This window comes from Cygnus atratus, chromosome 1 (assembly GCF_013377495.2).
Source record: "Cygnus atratus isolate AKBS03 ecotype Queensland, Australia chromosome 1, CAtr_DNAZoo_HiC_assembly, whole genome shotgun sequence".
Lineage (NCBI taxonomy): Eukaryota > Metazoa > Chordata > Aves > Anseriformes > Anatidae > Cygnus > Cygnus atratus.
In genome coordinates, this window is record NC_066362.1 from 110,106,268 (window position 1) to 110,124,289 (window position 18,022).

General features: G+C 39.2%; 1 protein-coding gene across 1 annotated transcript in view; it reads right to left on the reverse strand.

The window, feature by feature from the left end:
* Positions 1-18,022, reverse strand: part of GRIK1 (glutamate ionotropic receptor kainate type subunit 1) — a 161,757-nt gene that overhangs the window by 75,638 nt on the left and 68,097 nt on the right. The gene's annotated exons all lie outside the window — the stretch shown is intronic.

Consider the following 18,022-nt stretch of genomic DNA (forward strand, 5'->3'; position numbering starts at 1 on the left):
GGAAGTAAGTTTTCCAGAAAAGGACCTATAAAGAATGAATTTTAGTTTTGGAGGCACTATGAATTACTTTGGCATGTATTCTGAGATGGGAAAGGTGCCTGCCTGTGTTTCAAGTCAACAGACCATCCCACTTATACTGGGATGTCTACTCCCTCTAGCCTCTAGAGACTATATTATGCCAACAACATATTCAGCCTATCTAGGAGCACTGGGATTTGATGAATGCATAACAAACACAGCTAATTTGAAAAAAAATAGCTCCTTTAAACAGCAATCTCCAGCTTCAGTACTTGATTTTGCAAGTATAATTTACTCATTTAGTGCAAGTCACTAGAGAATACTTTGGATTTCTCAGTTACATATTTTCACATTTCCCCATGTGAAATTTGAGCCCTAGATATCGCTTTACATTTTCCGAGCATCAGAATGTATTCAGCTAATGTGCTGCAATCTCTTGCAATTTTGATGTCACCAGTGTAGGAATAGTGCAGTCATTAGCTGATAATCAGGAAATGGAAACAGAGTGGAATTAAAACCTGTTTTGAATTTTAACTCAGCAACGAAAACACTGGAGACTATCAAACCCAAGTTGGCAATGTAATCTCTAGCTACTCTTGAATACGCAGCATTATTTCTCAAAACCATATGTAACAGCACCTTAACATGACTTATGAAATTCTACCAACTTAACCAATTTTCTCATTTACTAAATGGATTTCAGACTTTCATTTTAGTTAGATAGAACTTTCAGAGCCTATAATTCCTCATGACAATGATGATCCCAACAAGCTTACTTCTTTTCTGATTCAATAAAATTTACTTTCCTTCCTTTCATCTATGGAAGACAAGTGTTTTCAGTTGGCAATAATGTCAGTTTGTTCTTAGGCCAGCAAGATACACCTGTTGTGTTTTGCTTGGAACCCTACTAGGATTAGCAGAACATTGTTTCATAAGGCAAGGTGGAATCCACTGAGTATAATCAATAGCCTGAGATAACTTTTTAATTAGACAGTTGATGTTAGCAAAAAATCTTTTCCATCATGGAAACTATTACTGTGCTGTGCTTTTTCGTTTTGTTTTCTTGCTTGCTTGTTTGCTTGTTTAGCTTAAAATATCTTTTTTCAAATACCATGAGATAGTCTTCATGTCCTATGCATACGCATAAATGTAAACATTTTCTCATTTTAGGACTAGGACTTTTTCCAGACCTCTAATCAGTTGTCTATTAAATTGAGATTAATTTTAATTGATGTATATGCAGGAGCTATTTATACTTCATTAGCAGAAATTTGCAGAATTTTTGCTTGGTCCCCTTAAAAAAAGAGTTGAAATTCACTGGGCAGAGGGAAGAAGTGGAAGGAAAGGAGGAGTGATGGATAGAGTGAAAGTTTTGCTAAGCAAACTAATCAAAACAGCATATGCACCATTGTGTATACTTCAAATGTATTCAGATATGTCTCTCTGACAGTCAGCTGTACAATCAATATGTTGGTACCTTTTCAACACATTTTCCAGGTTTCTTTTGTGCATGTTAACATATCAATAACGCACTTGCAGAGAACTTTGGTTTCATGTTATAATGCAACCTGTGCCAGTGCCTCACTGCCCTCACAGTAACAGGTTTCTTCCTAGTATCTAATCTAAATACATGCTCTTTCAGTTTAAAGCCATTACTCCCTGTCTTCTCACTACACTCCCTGACAAAGAGTCCTTCCCCAGCTTTCCTGTAGGCCCCCTTTAGGTACTGGCAGGCCACTGTAAGGTCTCCCCAGAGCCTTCTCTTCTCCACACCGAACAACCTCAGCTCCCTCAGCCTGTCTTCATAGGAGAGGTGCTCCAGCCCCCTGATCATCTTTGTGGCCCCCTCTGGACTCATTCTAATACTTCCATGTCCTTCTTGTGCTGTGTGCCCCAGAGCTGGATACAGTACTCCCCTACTCCATAAGAGCAGAGGGAGAGAGTCACCTCCCTCGACCTGCCAGCTCCACTTCTTTTGGTGGAGCCCAGGATATAGTTGGTTTTCTGGGCTGAAAAATGCACATGGCTGGATCATATTCAGTTTTTCATCCACTAATATGCCCATATCCTTTCCCACAGGGCTCTCCTTCAGCCATTCTTTTAGCTGAACTAGAGATGTTAAACAAGGTGCCATTTAGAGTCTCTGAAAGATAGTGCTCCCCTTCTCCACCTCTATGACAGGGAAATTTTGAGACCACTAGCATCATTCTCCAAGCCAATAAATGTTTATTTGACTATATGTTCTCTTGGTTAATCCCTGAAGTAAGCACAAAGAGAGAGGCCCTGCTGCCCATGAACAAAGTCCGTGAGATAGTTTATGGAGGAAATCATTGTTTGTTGTGAGTGAAGTTTGGGAAAACCTTGAACTACTACTTTTTTGAGCCTGATTTTTCTGTTGGGACCTATGGGTATAAAAAGAGCTGAATCAATCTAAAAATTTGCATCACAAACAAAGCAGCAAATACAATCTGGCTGTTTCATTCTGTTGTGTTTTCATCCATGTACTCTTAATGAAATCCAGCAATTTAGTAAATAGTTTCTTTTCTCTCATGTTCTGCTGATGACTTACAGTCAAGCTCAGAATATATTGTAAGGTCCAGGTTAAAAGAGAAATAGCAGAGTAAGTGACAAGTTTGACGAAGAACCCATTTGTCAGATGATTCATTTAAATCAAGTAATTACTGTACAACACTTTAAAAACAAATTAACCAAAGGGTTCTACAAGGGAAGGGAAAAAAAATCAATGTTAACTCAAGATATAAATGATGTTCCAGAAATGAGGCTATTACTGCTAAGCACAAAAACAAGCACCGGTTTTCATGGTAGGCCACTGGTAGCACATACGTTGGACAAAGCTTGGGTTTTGAGTCCTCCCTTCCACCTCCCTCCTCTCCTCCCCAGTAGCTCCCCAGGATGTGCTCTGCTGCAGCTTTGGCCAACCGAAGGCTGCTTAGCCCCGGGAAGTGGCAGGCCTATCCTTTCTTCAAGGGTATTTGGGCACTGGAACAGGCTCCCCAGGCTCCTCCCCAAGCCTGAAAGAGTTCAAGAAGTGTTTGGACAATGCTCTCAGACACATGGTCTCATTTTTGGGTGGTCCTGTGAAGAGCCAGGTGTTGGACTCAATGATCCTTGTGGATCCCTTCCAACTTGGGTTATTCTATGATTTGATGGTTCTGCAGCAGTGCCATGTTTGCTGCCATGATGTGCAGTTTCAGACTACTGAATCAGCTGAAAGCTGAGTACCCCACATCAGGTGAGTGCAGGATCTATAGGGGCTGCTCTGGTTCTTATGTTAAAACCTCCCAGGGGCTGGGCCAGTAGATATGGCTGAGGAGTGTTCCTGTGCTTTGGTCCCACATGCCCTGTTGCTTGCAGGCTGCAGAGTGGCAAAGCCAGATGTACATTATCCAATCCTACTGCATGCAGGGAGTAACTCTCCATCAGCCACACGCGAGCACATCAGTGGGAGAACCCAGCAGTCATGTTCATTTAACAGATAATCCTGCTTCAGTGCACAACATGTGTGAAAAAAAAACTTTTCCTTTCTGCATTTACTTTACAAAGTGACGTCTTAGAGGCTGAAGAAAAGAGCTATTTTTTCCCCTACTTTTAATTTAGCCGTGGAGAGTAAGAGAAAAATTACTACTTTGCTAATGTTGCTCTGACAGAAATGAGATCTGAGCCACATGAGTGACTCCTCTTCAGAAAACAGCAAGGGATGCAAGTCAAACTGACAAATATGACAAAGCGTCAGCCCCATTCATCCTTTGAAAAAAAACAAAACAAACAAACAAAAAAAACCCTACAGCAAGTAAAATGTCAAAAATATAAAAGCACACCTCAGTAGGCACCTGAAAAAGCAGCTTCAGTCCTTCTGAGCAAGCAAATGTTTCCATTTAACAGGGTCAACACGGACTGAAAGAGTTTTAGAAAAGGTCATGGCTGAATCAATTTCCATCTCTCTGAATGGGTATCAACATTTTGCTTCAAGACAAGGCACAGCTCAAAAGATTGTTATTGGGAAAAAATCTCTATCCCCACTTTAAAACCAGTCATAAACAGCAACAGCTAAAAATTGTTGACCTTTCTGATGTCAGTTATCAGCCTAGTCTTTTTTTAGCTGGGTTTCCTCAATGCAGAATATCTCACTAACAAATTTCAGTCCCAATACCAGGGATCTAGTATACTCTTTTAGCTGCATGAACACAGAATTGCCTGAGTAGACATAAAGGAAATTCTGTGATTTCAGTCAATGGTATTATTTGATGCTTTCAAAGTTAAATGCTAACTTCTCAAAACATATATTTTTTATAGCTGTATCCTGCTTGTAGAGATTTTCCTTACCTATTCCATAGCTAACATAAGAACAATGCTTTTTTTTTTTTTTTTTAAATTTTGTACTCCCTATTAAATTCCTGCAGAAAGCCACTTGGATTGGAGGTAGGCTTGCAGAGAAAAACAGTCCTAATAGCCTGCAAAACAGAGGTGTGAAAATACAACTGCTTTTTGAAGGTGGTCTATGTTACCCTCTGACACCTAAGGGAGAATAAAGAGGAAAAACATGTTCTGCCCTTAAACCAGCCTGAAACCCAGCAGTTGCCATGGACATGCCAAAAGAGCAGTTACTTTTCAAATTTAGATCTTTCTCTGGAACATTCTTATGTTCATTATTTTGTTAGAAAAACTTCAGATTTCCCAATTAAATTTTCTGTGAGTCTCTCCAGCTCACTGGTGGCTGCATGAGGCAAGTTTATGGCAGGTCTCTGCCCATGCTTACACACTGTAGTGTAGTAACCTCCTTGTGTCCCTTACCCTCACCTCTGTGTTTATTTCCACACAGTAGTTAACCTCCTTTGCATAGCATGTATCAGCTATTGAACCACCCTCCAGATATTTTTTAATTCTTTATCACTAAAGTAATTCCTTCTGCTTTTTGACCAGTGAAAAATGCTGGCATTGGACGTAAGTCGTGTTTGTATTGTTAAAACTGAGAAAAGAGCTGCTGAACACTAGATACAATATTCAAGGACCATAGGTAAAGCTACTAGACACAATGAGATTTAAAAAATATATCACTGGGATTTTTATCTGCTGACAGCTTTTCATCCCTTAGCATACCACCTCTGTCCTACATCCAGCAGTTCCAGCAAGTTAAGGAGAGTAGCACAGCTACTCATACATAAATGATTCCAGTAGTAAGCATATTAATACTAATGCAAAGTATCTGGATATTACGACAAATTAAAGTGAGAGACAGGAGTTTAAAAACCTCAGAAGCCGTATGTAGTTTATGTTCTTATTCAGGTTCTACATTCAAATGGGAAAAGAAGGCTATTTGAAAACAAACATGCTGACCATGCAGTGAAAAGTGTTTGAAATATTAAAAGGTACAATTAAATAAGAAAGGAAAAATATAGTTAGCAACTAAGATTTTCTTTATAAAGACACAGGAATTTTTCTCTTCCCTAGGAAATAAAAAAAAAAAGTTTTTTATTGTATAGTTCTCTCCAATTAAGTATAAAACTACATTTCTACATGGCTGATATCCAAGTGTCCTTTCCTTACTTAGAGAATATCCTAGTTTCATAGACTGAGCATGACGTGCACCTTCTCGTCTGCCTGGGGAGATGTTTGTTGCACAAGAGGACACACCGAATCAGCAATGTTGAGGCACATGGCCCACTGGAAGTCACTGCTCCATCCCTGAGGCTTTGAGACACTGACAGCTTTCAACGGCATCCTAGTGCCACGATGTGCAGGTGGTTTGGTAGCAGGATTTCCAGAAACATCTGAACACCTATCTCCCAGAGGGACTAATGCTTTGAGAAGCCTCCCCTCTTTTTCTCAGCACCGTCTGAACACCATGAGGTCCATGAGACCTCATTAAAACCCACCTGTCTGCCACTGAAGAGAAATGAGAGTTAAAATCCTAATAACTGTGCAGCTACATGTCACTGGCTTCCTGAAAGAGAAGCTGTTGCTGATGCCAGGTTAACGTAGGAGATTCATAAAGCCAAATTAACATACAGTTTGCCCTTGCTCTCAGTCGATACGGACACGGACTCACACCACTCTGCTGTCTGAATGGCTGTGGGCTCACACACACCTCTGACTCTCAGTGGGGCTGGTGGAGTGGTAGGGCTATAGACGCTATCCCAAAATAGAGCTAGGCAAAACAGTACTTATAAAGAATTTTCCTGCAAATAATGTCCACTTACACAGTTAAAGAGGGTGCTGCTGGGACTGAAAGCACTTGCTGCTAGAGAACACCCCAAGTGTTTTTCTCCATCCTTGCCTTTTACCAGAGGACTTCTCCTATGCCACAAGGAGCCTGACTGAGAGCCAGTGCAAGTGTGCTCATCACAGAGCTAAGTCTGGGCATTCATCTTACAGGGAAAGAATAGCCAAATGGGTTATTACTTGCAGGGTTACCTTTAGCAGACAGTTTAACAGTATCTTTCTTTTTAAAGTTAGCTCACCAACTGTGTAAGATTAGTCCAGAAATTGGATATTACCTCCAATTTACACGACCTAAAAACTGCTCTGTTATATGTGTGAATTAAAAACAGAAAAAAAGTTTCTCAGGAATAATCATCAACAATCACAATCCTATAACCAAAAATAATTGCATTTTATGTTCACAAATCCAGGCTGAAATGGGCTTACTCCCTTAGGTTTTAATGGAATTAAATGCATGGGTTTTGCATTCAGCTCACAGAATATAAACTAAACACTTTAGCATTCTTCGCACGGGTGAATTTAGCCTTGCAACAGAGACCTTTGAGTTAGGCAGCTATTATCATCCTCATTTCACAGACAGTGAAGCTGAGAGCTTGAGTGACTTTTCTGCCATCACTCCCTCTTCAATCTGTTCAAACACTGCCTTGGAAGTCCTCCATGCATTGCTCTTTCCTTCAGCCTCTTCCCTCCCTTTTGGAAGCCCCAGTCCTTACCTCAATATTTGCTATCTTTGCATTTACCCAGCTTGTTTTTCTGCCCATCATGCCTTTGATTTCTTTCTATACCCTGCCAAATGTCATGGCCATCTCACTGCCTGTGCCTGATCCTGGATTTGGAACACAATCTCTGAAACCTTTCATCCTTCCATAGCCTCCTCCTTTTGGAATGCACTTCAAACACTTGAAGCCCATACCTTTTCCCCACTCCACCTTCATTGTTTCCAGCAATCCAAATCAAAAATAAAAGAAGAGACAGTGGGCACAAAAGGCAAATACCACACTCTGGTCTTCACCAGGATTACTTGCGTCCCTTACCCTCACCTCTGTGTTTATTTTCTCTGCTGTCTCTGTAGATAGCAAGCATCTCCAGACTACAAAAAATCTTCAACTCAGCAGAATAAATTGGAGCAGGGATGGTTTTTGGTGGTGGGGTTGAAGGTTATATTTTCCTTTCCAGGTCTGTGATGCAGGACTGAGAAACTGAAACTTGGGACAAGTTCATGACCTGCAGCCTTGTGAAGAAAGAAGGAAAAAGGAGCAACCAAAGTGTCAAAGTCAGCAAATGTGAGGATCAGATTTGTTTTTTGAGGTTAGATATTATTATTTTTTTAAAAAGGTCACTGAATATTTGACAAATTGACGGTCCTACGTTCAAAACTGCACAACTGAAATCCACTTCTGGGCCCATGTTTAGGACCTGAGTGAATTCCTGCAGCTTCTGTGGAGACTTTGCTACCGGCTTTAACAAGAGGCGGGGTATAGTTTGTCAGGCTTTGAAGTCTGATTCAAAATTGGATTGATTTAGACTGAACCCTCACAGAGACTCAGCCTTTCTGTTATATTCATGCAACATGGTTAGTGCTTTAGTTGCATGGCGATTAAAGTGGTAGAAACCACATTTCAGTTTCAGCCCTTGCACAGACAGGTGCAAGTGCTGTGAGTGCAGCAGAGCCACCAACACTCTTGTCAGGTCGAGATGCAGAACTCCCAGCAAACAAGACCTGATTAAAGACTGAGATGAAGGGTGCAAAGAAGGGAAAGGATCTTAAATAGATAATGCTAAAACATTCCTCTATCCAAGACATTCTCTACAAGAGATGGGGACAGGTTTTTATAATTGTCCTCATACTAGTGAGCTACTGCATTCAGCTATGCTTTTATCCTTTGGAAAGCAAAGGGATAAATATATGTATATGTGTATGTACATATGTAAAAAGTTGAGCTTATTAAGATACAAAGATCTGCCTTTTCCAATGGGATGTGTCTGAGTTCAGCTTGTGAGTGTGGAGATATTTCCCAAAGGCTCAATTGGCATGATTCATGTTAAAGAATTTCAGAGTAATGAACTTTTTCTATTTTTACAGGGAAACAACTGGTTGACCTGATTTACGCATCTCTTGCAAGACAGCAGCAGTACTAGCGAGAAACCAAGGGATCATTTCAGAAGTGCAAATTCTTTATTTGATGGTAGTTTAAAAATGATTGTCTTGCTGCCTGTATTTTATTGTTTTTACTTGATGCAGAGGCTAGTCAGCAGGCACTAAAAATGCAGGATAATACATATGTTATTCACATTGTTTGTTATTCTTCCTCCCACAGAACCATACCTGCCTGGGTGAACTAGCTATCCGTGCATTGCAGCATTAATTTTGAATGAGAGAAAAACAGGAGAGGGAGAAAATTGGTTCTAATTACCCAGTTGCACATGCAACATTGGGTCCCACCTGATGCTATTTTTGGTCTTGCAGCAAGGGGAAGGGAGTAAGAATTGTTTCCCTTCTCTTCTTGGAGCTAGAATTAGGCAGATGAGCCTCGCAAAGAACGGGCTTTGATTTTGTGTGAGATGTTTTTCCCCAGTAGCAGTGCACCTGGAAAGGGCACAGAAAGAAGTGCGTGCAGGTTTATAGCACCCCACTTTCCCGCTGCACATGTGCACCATCAAGTCTGCTGTGCTGAGCACAGGTGGTATGCTGCATGTTGTGAAAATACACAGAAAATCAAGCCTCCACCTTCAACAGAGACATATTTTAATCATGAAGTATGTTATGAATTGAGCTGCTCTTTTCAGGACTCCCTGATATCTGCCAGAGTCATGCTGCAGGGAGATGTGCTGACAGCAGGACAATGAAGAAGGCCTCACCCAGAAAGGTGGGTGCTTCAAGTGGATGTTTTAGCTCAGTGTGATCATGGCCAAAATGCTTGTAATGATGATTCGGAATATAAAGTAATGAAGATTCCTGTAATTAATTCCCTTAAATTAATGAGATGAGATGATGGGTTTGTTAACTATGCATTGACCATAGCTCTGTAGCTGGATCCATTCATAGTTTTTGCTGTCATCCTTCTGCTTCCTGATTTTTGTGGGGAAAAAAACAAAACAAAACAAACAAAACAAAACACTCCAGGACTCTAGGACTCTACAGAAACTGTGATTTTTTTTTATTTTTTATTTTTTTAAGGCTCCCAGCAGAAAAGTAGCAAACTGTTAGTCTTTCCCTCTGTCATTTGTTCAGCAAAAATAAGACTTTGCTGAAGAAAGTAAATGTTTCTACCAATTTCAATAGGTTTTGATCAAATTCTCTCACGGCTGAGCATCTCTCCCACTAGGCTGTAACAATTTAAATACTCCCAATGGAAGAGAAACTTACTTTCTGGTGTCTCTTTAAATTTTTCAGAGCACTAGTTCACAGATATGGTTTTCCTACATATTTGCCTGGGTCAGAGGATTTCCCTTTCAGATATCCTGTCACATTAATTGCTGATCATGTGTTGGACTACAAAATGCTTCTGAAAATGAAAAGGGGTGGAAAGACAACATGAAAGTAGAGAGGAGAGACCAATTACAAAGAGGAAAAAAAAAGTTTATATTAAAGAATAGAAGAAGATGGAAATAATTTCACAGAAATATAAGTAGATGAGGACAATGGGAAGAAAGCTGACTGAAAGAAGGGCTAAAAGACTGATGGCCTTGAGCTGCAGAACTTGCTGGAAGTTTTTCCTTACTGATTTTAGTTGGATCTACCTTAAAACTATTAGAAAGCTTAAAAAATATAGTCAGATTTGTTGCAAATACAAAGTAATTGTACTTTATGTTTGAGGAAAACCAGGAGTAACTGCTCCAAATAGAGCAACAGAGACCCTATCTAAAACAATGGCAAAGAAAATTGATTTCAGAGGGTTTTTGCCACATGCTTTCATGTAGGTACCTGCTAATAACAGGAAGCACATCTGTGTAAAATGTGCTTTACCACCTTCCTTTGCATTTGCTACAAGATCTTGCACTTCCCAGAAAGCAGCAATCAATACAGCATGTACTGCCACTTCACTTTATTTTTCTGCACTCTGACAGCAGCTGACCCATAGAAAGATGTATAGCTTCATTTAGCTGAATCCCTGAAGAGTTTAGTTACACTAGCTGGAGAGCAATCCTGAGCTGTGAGGATACAGTTTTGCCATGAAGAAATTGTGAGTTTGGATATGCAGTGACACTACTTAAGGATTAGCCATTTTTTCTCAAGCTCTTAAACAGAAATAGAAAATCAGATTTCAAAATCCTAGACTGTTCTTTGAAATAAGTGTTGTTCAGTAAACAGCCCTTTATGTATAAACATCAGGTTTATATCTTTAAAAAAATATTTTTTTTCTTTTTGTGAGTGCCCATTAAGCACTATTATTTGTAAGATGCTTATGAAAGTAAGGTCTTTAACAAAGCTGAAGAAATCTGAGCTTATCCTGAAAAAGCATGGATAAACTCAGATCACGGACTGTCCAAAAGTACATCTTTTCCAGAACGGAAGTGGTGGTGGAGGGAGGTTAAAGTTAGTGGGGAAAATATTTTGCACTCTAACTTCAGTTAATCGCTCTTCTCTTTCTGAAATACAGCTGTTAAAATTCCCCTAAAGGCAGTGCTAGCTATTGATCCCGAAATGACTGACATGGGTTTCTCTGGTGGGGTATGTCAAGGAGCCCACAGCTTAGCAAGCTACAGCAGAGATACCCCCTTGGAGGCTATTATGGACACTGTGTTTTTAAAAAGAACATCCTAACACAGTGGATCAAGAATTTAAATGTTAAAGACACAAAGATTACATTAGCTTTTGTTGTTACACACTGCACATTCAGTAACAGTGAATTTTGGCTTTGTTTCCTTCTGATACACAACTGTCTGGGGTAGACTAGTCTGAGGCTGACGTTGGTTCTCTCACTCTGGAGACGAGAATTAAAATAATTACTCTAAAATGGAGAGGACTTTACTTGTGACAGTCAGCACCTTTCCCTTCTCCCATGGTGGCCAAAGGTCCACTGGGACTTTTCACTAACCCTGCCGAAATCTCAGCCCATGACTGGAGCCCGTGGCCCCACCAGTTCAGGCAGTCAATGTGGTCAATGGGGTAACACCAGCCAGAAAACAAGAAACCTGCTGCAGTTCTGGTGTGTTTATCCTTCCTTTATCCTTCACGTCTTCCTGATTCAGCTTCAAAAGCACATCAGAGGCAGCATTTGGGAACTTCTTGACACTGTATTCTTCTGGCCACATCTTTGATCCTGTAAGATGCAGGTCCCTAGCAGAGTAGGAAGGGGGTCAGTCCGGAAAAGCTGCTGTTCCCTCACTTATCCCCCAGCACAGCCTCTCACTTACAACATCATAAACTGTGGCCCCAGGATTGCTGCTGTTTTTCCCTATGGTCTGCTTGAGCACTATTTAGGTGCAAACAGCTGTTGGCCCAACAGCCATTTAAATACCACAGTTCCAGAGATGGAGAATTGAGCCAAGTATGCTCAGTCCTGATCAGACAGAAATGATGGCATTTCTTGTAACACTTCAGCAAAGGGAAGCATCAGCTATGTTTTATAGCTATTGGATAAAGGTAGATGCTGAGAATCCAGAAGACATGCATTAATAAAACATAGCCAGCTTGGCACACTGCTTGCTGAGCTCGTCTTGGCTTATAGGGGAACTATGTAACGTCTGTTAGGAAGAGATTATACTGTGGAAAAGCTTTTGAACTCCTCTGACAGAAAAAAAAATAATGGTTAAGGAACTCCAGCCCATAAAGCCCCTCTGTGAACAGAGTATGTTCAGGCCATGGCTAGCCTAGAAGAGTTTTCCCAAGCCTCTTTTACTGATCTTTCATACAAATGAGACTTTTGCAATAGGACTGGAAAACTTGCATTCTTCTAGAAAGAGTGGAAAAATACAGGTAAGACTGCAATCAGCTATTCAGACCACATTATGTATTTAATTAAGAAAATATGAATGTAAGGTTTAAAACAATAACAAAAAAAAAGAAGACATGATTAAAATGATTTTCAGTAAAATAAATAAGACCTTCCATCCCTTAGTCTTTTATTGAAGTAGAGGACCAAATATAAAACCAAATGTCACCAGGTTTCCCACAGCATAAATTGTTTTGACCCTCTTGGAGCTCCAGTCACACACTGGGATGGGGCCCTTCCCTGACTGTCCTCCATGCTTTGTGAGATGCCAGAGAGATGAAATGAGCAGATTTTACTCAGGGTTTATCTATTATTCCTTAAACTTTACAGAAATATATTTTTTCTCCATCCTTCTGGGTTATTCAGTCTCTCTCTTACTAACATTAATGTAGTTTCATCTTTAAATACCCAAGTATCAAAAGGAACACATAGAAAATGAGCAGACAGTTTTCTCAACAAGATATTATTATATTGCAGCCTCAGCATAGCAGGTAATTTAAAGAAAAATATCAGGATACATTTTCAGTCTTGTAAAGTAAAACATCTAAGTAGGCTCATCTAGGATTACATCTTTAAGGATGGAGTTGCAGATTTTGTAACCAATCCACTCTTACATGTAATGTTTAATCAGCACCTGTGCTTTGAGTTGCCATATTTCTTTGTAATAATGATGGTTGGCTCTTGAAAAGACACTTAGTTGAGGTACCTGCAATTTAAAGCTTTCTTGGTAATTATCAATCTGGAACATTTCTATTCATGAAACTACTGAGGGCCATTTGTGTCTGAAAAATATCTTATTCTCATCTACGTTTGCAAATGTTAAAATAACAAGTGTAAACAGAGTACATCTGCACCTGATCACAACTTTATGAAATGTTAAATTATGCAACTTCGGTGGAAATTTGGAATGGGAACCTGAACTGGAGCTACTAACAATTAGAGGAACACTGATTTCTTGTAAGGCCTTTTTTTTTTTTTTTTTCCCCTCAGAACTTATATTCTTCAAAAACCCCTGTTCTCACAAGACTGATTTGAAAATGCTTAGAATGTGCGGAGGAAACTAAGCATTCCCAGTAGTGTTGAGCCTTCAGATGGAGATGGGTTTGAAATATATGTTTTTGAAATTCCTGTGCATAATGGGGCCTAAATTAAACGGGATATAAGAGCCTTAACTCCAGAAATTCTTGCACTAGGGAACTTTCCATGTTGTATCACCACTTTTCTCAATACTGAATGTCCAGATATGTTCTTTGAATTCAAACTTTTCATTTCTATGATTTCATTTGTACATCAATCTGTGAATTTCAGAGGCCCCCACTCAAATTAGTCACAAAAGCTGTTAAAGTGGTATCTTTATGTAAACCAAATTCACGATTTGTTGGCAAATTTCAGGATACCTAACCCAGCAATCTTCTAACTAGATAAAACCCTAACATGAAATGCTTAGCAATTGCATCAATTGCATACATAGAAATGCCTATTACACCAGCAATCATTCTCAGGCATTCCAGTGCTGAGACTTACTAGCTGATTCTTAGGGATGAATTCAGTATAAAACTGAGTGGAAAAGACTGTAGCAGCTACATATGTTTCTCTTTCTTGTTTCTTATCCACAGTGTTTTGAATTTTTCTCTGTGTTTCAAGAACTATGTGCAATGAATATGATTTGTATGAATGGAGTCTGTGAAAGGCTCCTAAAATTCCTAAAAAACAAACCAAACAAAAACCAAACAACTTAAAAAAAAAATCCTCAAATGTGTTTACATCTGTGCTTATCAACAAGTTTTAAATGAAAATTCAGAACGTATTCTACTTTATACTTAGTTGCGAATGAAATTGCTGTAGCATGACTGCACACAATGATCCTTGGATTTTTACCACAAAGCTGAAGTAGTCTGCTCTTGCATTAGAAAAGATTTCAGTAGCAATAATTTGGCTGAAATAACATGAAGACATGAGAAGTGCATTGGGCGTTATTGGTTTCCTGTAAAAGAGATGTAATCTTTATGCAGATTTTTCTATCTTGAACAGATTTGCTTGTTATGTGCAGTGAGTATGTTAGCAGTTATGCACACTTAAAATTGTGCTGCTCTGAAAATACACTTTTAGATTCTACCTCTCATTGGTTGTTCCATCCAACATTGGGTCTGTGCAGGACTATATATATATTTTTTTAATTTCTTTTCCTGATCTAGCATTACCTATTGTAGGCAAACAATATGACTGAAGCCAAAGTCCATTGACTTCTCTAAGCCACGGATTAAGCCCAAAGTTTTCCAGAAAATTTCTTATAGGCACTGGTAAGGCATTACGTACTCCATGTCCTCATGGATAACCACTCAGTAAGATTCAATGGGAACAGCTTCATCGGAAATTATTAACTTGTTAGTTAGATATGTTAGTTATTATAGATAATACAGTTATTACTTGTAGTTGTATTATACTTGGTTGCAATTATCAGTTATTGATACAAAAGTTAGATATGCACTTTTTGAAAGGTGGGGGGAAATTTGGTTGTGGAGAATTTTACAAATGCATTAGTCACATTAAAATTGAAGTATAATATTAAATGACCTAGAAAAAAAAATAAAGGAAAGAAAAAGACTATTCACTGAAAAACTGGAAACTACATCTCTGGGCTCCTGAAGTGAATATCATGGTTACTAAATCATTCCTCAGATGCTCACTATATAAAAGCTGAGGCTACTAGGTATAGCTATTATGTGGGTTTTTTAGACTCATAATTTCATTGTTAGAAATTATGATGAAAAGTCCATAAAATAACCTTGCTATGAAGAAGAAACTGTAATTACTTATAATTAGCACAGTGTGTAAAGTATGGCTTGAAACCCATTACCATCAATCAGAAGAAAAACTTAAGTTTCAAAGTAAAATTACAACTTCAGCTCAGGAGAGATTAGATTTATTTTTCCTTGCTAGGTGATTCACTTTTCCTTTCTGCATATAAAACTTCCTATACATTGTGTTATTTGGAGTTTTCTTGGCATTTTCTACATCTGAAAGGTCTTCCATTTTTTAGAAGTTATATGTTAGACCTGTTTCAAAGTGACGTCGAGGCTAGTCTTTCCCTTAAAATCAAACACTGAGCTCCTCATGTCGCGCATTTACAAACCCCTGGGTGGATTTCCATAACAACAGACCTGAGATTGTTTCAGGTTGCTGGAGCTGTTTCACGCCTGCTGGAGCTGGTGAAAGAGAACTGCCTGAACAGGCAACTCCACCAGCTCTTGTTAGGCATGAGCTGTCTCTAAAAGAAATATTGAGCTAAGGTTTTCAGAAAATTAATTTAATTTAAGAAGGATTTCTAAGGGGAATACAACAGATCTCGAGGAAAGCAGGGTAGAAAGCAGTGGCTGAGTAAAAGGGCTTTGGATTTCGGGCATCCTTGTCCTGCAGATTGTCACATACACTCTTCAGATTCAGGGAGACACTGTGAATACTCTCTCAGTGTATGTGATTCTTGTCCCACTGATGTGAATGCAACTTTTTTGCCCGTATTCAATGAAACCAGTATTTAATCAATATGCCCATTCCTTTGTATTATCGTGTTGGTTTTAGTAACTAAAGAAATAAAATACTAAGGCCAAACCCTGCTATTTAAACTCTTGCTGGCTGGTGCAGATGTGTCAAAGAGGTTCCTTTGGCTTATTGTATTGACATACTTCTTTTCCTTTATGCTTTGTTTAGTTATTTTGTGCCTACAAAATGCTGGTGCCTGCTGGGCATGACTCTGATATCAGTATCTATGAAGTGTCTCAGGCTACTTCTTTTCACATTCCCAAATGACTTTCTTTCAACATACACTAAAGATAATAAGTGAACCAGGCTCATTGATTATTGTATTTAAAGATGCATTTGGTGCAATCATAGAGAAGTCTCCAGTTATTCTTTTCCCTAACACTCACACCTGAAATATCCCCAGTCCATGTGCTACCTGGGGATGGACAAGTCTCCAAAGACCAGAGTGCCCATAGGAAGTTTCGTATGATATGAATCACAGAGACAGAGGGAGATTTGTTTCTTTTTTTTTTTTTTTTTTTCCTTCTCTTTTCTTCTCCCCACCCCCCCAGGGATGTGACAATTGACAGGGTGTATGATTTTAGAAAACAGAGACAGTTTTAAAGACCATAAGCCAGAACACCTACTCTTCGGCAGGTTGTAATTTATTCAGATCAACACTGAGTGCCTTTCTGAAAGATGTGGCACAGTCCTGTAGAAGTTAATGGGCTCCATTCTGAGGTAAGAGTATGAAATTCTGCTCCTTTTTACGGTGGAATTAGGTGTGGATTATCTAATGATCCCACCTGGCATGAAACTTTGTGAAATTCTGAAGGTATTAATAAATCATAGTGGAGATCTTGAACAAGAGGTGGGTTGTTTGTATGTGGCAGGAAAGCTTTCTTTCACAGTTACATATGCCACAACAAACTGGATAACAGAATTGTGTGCACGTGTGGTTTTTGCTTGGTGACAAGGCAAATGTTCCTTCTAACTATGTATGTTTTCTGTGAGATACTGAACATTGAAAAATGGTCAAATTAACAACCTCAATACATTTTCTATGTAAATTAAATGCTATGTAGATGACACTTGTAGTGATTATAGCTCTCTATGTGACATATGTTTAATGATTTAGATTGACTCCTGTTGAGACGGATTTAATTTAAGGTACTTATGGTATTGGGCTCAAATTATTTGCAAGAGTTGATTGAAGCTTATGTTTTACCCTGCAGCTTGTGTTCAGCTAAGGATCATCCACTGAGTACATTTCATTTATCTCTTGCAGGATCTAAACTGTGGGGTTTTGCCACACTTGCTCTCTCCATATGTATTGCTTAACCAGTTTCCAGCACTATCAGCCATTGTTGTAAAATCAGATGTGAGAACAAAATTGCTGAACTCTTCTATTTGATTTTTTTTTAAATGCAGTTTTTAAGTCTTCCTCATCTATTTCCCTTGGCAACAGGTTTTAGGTGTTCTGTTTCCCATTAAAATTGGCAAGAATTGGTCATCCAACTCCTCAACAGGCTTTTAAAGCCTCCACTTTTCTGTCTATCTGTATCGTTGATCATCAATGAACCGCTGACCGTAGGAACCTTTGGATTCAGAACTGCCACCATCAAGTTTGATAGCAGTTTAAACTTAATCTGTGGTATGCAGTTACCACTAACCATCCCTGTGCATTGACATATTATCTCCCCAGGTTGATAAACTCTACTGATCAGTGTATTGCAACCATGTGCTCTCCATTGAACATCTGCAGATGCACATGTACGTCTCTTGCTGGAGTGACATGGGAGATGAGTGCACAGCTTTCACTGAAGTTGTTTGGGTGTGAAAGCATGATTTTGATTCAAAATGTAAAGGCCTTCCATTAACTTTTTTGGCCTTTGTATTGGACTCTCAGCACTCACTTGCCTGGCCCTTATTAACAGTAATGATTGTTAAATCCGGGGGGAGGGTGGGGAATGCAGACTGCAGATGAGAGTAAATAATCAAAATGGATGTGTAATTTCCCTGTAGCACAATGCCAGCTGGCTTAGAAAAGGCAGAGGACAACTGAAGCAATGGTTATTTCATTACTGCTTGAAAACTGGATGTCTGATGATACTGTTCTGATTTGTCAGGTAGTTGGCTATTCGGCTCTGGTTTCTAGGATCTCTGTGTGGAGGAGTGGATTAGTCCTTCAGGACTCTCTCGTGCAGGGTCTCAAAACACCCAAGGACATTTGGATGTGTAAAATCTTTTAATGCATCAGAAAAAATCCAGTTGATGTCTACTTGTATTCAAAGAACCTGTTAGGGTGT